Consider the following 2,183-nt stretch of genomic DNA (forward strand, 5'->3'; position numbering starts at 1 on the left):
TTTCCCTGGTGTCTGGGGCCCCAAGTCTAGGGATGGCACAGGTCCCAAACTAGGAGTAGCGAACAGCAGGGGAGATGGAAGGGTGAATGTGGCTTGGGGAGTCAAGGCGCAGAGGGGTGCGCTATAGACTTACCCCAAGAGGCCTGAGGATAGGGAAAGATTTAAAAAAATTAAAAATTAAATTATCGTATGACCCAGTTATACCATTCTTTAACATACAGCCATAGGACCCATACCCTGTAACAGAGATACTTGCTCATCCATGTTTATTAATGCTCTGTTTACAGTAACCATGAAGTAGAATAAGTCATTCATTGACTGACAAATAGATAATGAAAATGTGGTCCTCCTGCACAATGAAATTTTGTTCAGTGCTAAACAAAATTGTTTAGTGTTAAATTGTTCCCATTTATCACTGTGGAGGGGCAAGTTGAGATGCAAGAGAAACTGGGCCTATGACCATCTTTTAAACAATCACAGCTGATCTGCACTCTCCTTGTTTTCAATGTTAAACTCTCTCATACTCATTTCTTTGTCAGATTGCTCATTTTTCATATCTTTCTGGTCCACTTGTTTTCACTGTAAATCTCTGTAAGAGGCTTGATCATTTCTCTTGTCAAACAAAATAGAAAAATTTTAAACTTTTTTATTTATTACTATTTTTATTTTATGTGTATGCGTGTATTGCCTGCATGTAGGTAAGTGCACCTGTGTCATGCAATGCCCACGGAGGTCAGAAGAGGTTGTTGGATCCCCTGGGACTGGAGTTACAGACAGTTGTTAGCTGCCATATTAGTGTCAGGATTCCAACCCAGACCTTCTGCAAGAACAACCAGTGTTCTTAACCACTGAGCCATCTCTCCAGTCTGAAAATTAGTTTTTAATTGTGCCTCATTTAAGCTTTCAAGACATAATAAACATGAAGTCTTATTCTTTGCCAGAATATAATATGAATGGCCTCTACCCCAGTTCCAAAGAGTGTTCATATTACCCTCTTACACCTCATAAAATGAGTTTTCACTGTGCCCATTACTCTTGGCATTCTTCTCTTCTAATTCTTCACTAGAGTTGGCCATTAAGATCTGCTTACAGCATTATAAGACTTCTTTGGTCTACACTTCCAAACTATTCTATGTTCCTCTTGCAAACCAATTCCAAAAGCCTATGAACCACATAATCAGGTTTACCAGAGCAACAACCCCGCTCCTCATTACCAACTTTCTTTGTTAGTTACTTTTCTCTTTTTGGTGACAAAATATCTAACAAAATCAACTTAAAGGAGAAAGGACATTTTTGTCTCATGGTTTCAGGGTACAGTCCATAAAACAGGGAAGGCAAGGTGTTAGAAGAGTGAAACAGCTGATCACATTGCATCTATAGTCAGGAAGCAGAGAGAGATGAATGCTCATGTGTCACTTGCTTTCTTCTTCTCACTCAGTCCAGGGACCCTGCTCATGGGGCCTCATCCATGCTTGGAATGAGTTTTCATACTTTAATTAAATTCTCTTAATAGGAACTCAGCCATGCAAAGAAGGTTATCTCCTGGGTAATTCTAAATCTAGACAAGGTGAAAAGCAAGACTGACCATCAGGAAGAAGGCTTCCAGATCAGGTCCAGCTCCATTGCTCCAAGCCCTGTGTTCAAAGTATGTCCTCTGTTCATCAGTAGGGTCTTATCTTCAAGTTCTGGGAGGCAATCAAGGGTTGTGGTAATATCCTGGTAAACTTGGGGAGTCTCTTAGACAACTCTGACCTACAACTGGAAGGGAGGTTTCTCCTGTCTAGTACTGTGTTCCTTTTTATACAACCTTCAGGTATACACAAGAACTAGCTCCTCAGTTCTAGAGGATGCTATGTGAGCTACTAAAGGGAAAAAACATCAATCAGTGGTCCAGCCCAGCTCTAAAGCCTAATAACCACAATGACTGGTACAGCAAACTACATCTATTGGTGCAGTAGTGGTACTGTTTTCTAGGGGTAATCAACGGCTGTTTAATTAGACTTATAGCCATCTGAATGGGAAATAACTCAGGTGGCATTGTAAATATGGCTAAATACACATGACTGGAGAGGTCATAGAATCTAGAGAAAACATTATCTCTGACATAACTCCAGAAAAATGAAATTTCTTACTATATGCTCAATATGGATCTTTATATTTACAGATAAATGTACTGTAAATCA

This window comes from Nannospalax galili, unplaced genomic scaffold (assembly GCF_000622305.1).
Source record: "Nannospalax galili isolate Female #2095 unplaced genomic scaffold, S.galili_v1.0 scaffold1153, whole genome shotgun sequence".
NCBI classification, from domain to species: Eukaryota; Metazoa; Chordata; class Mammalia; order Rodentia; family Spalacidae; genus Nannospalax; species Nannospalax galili.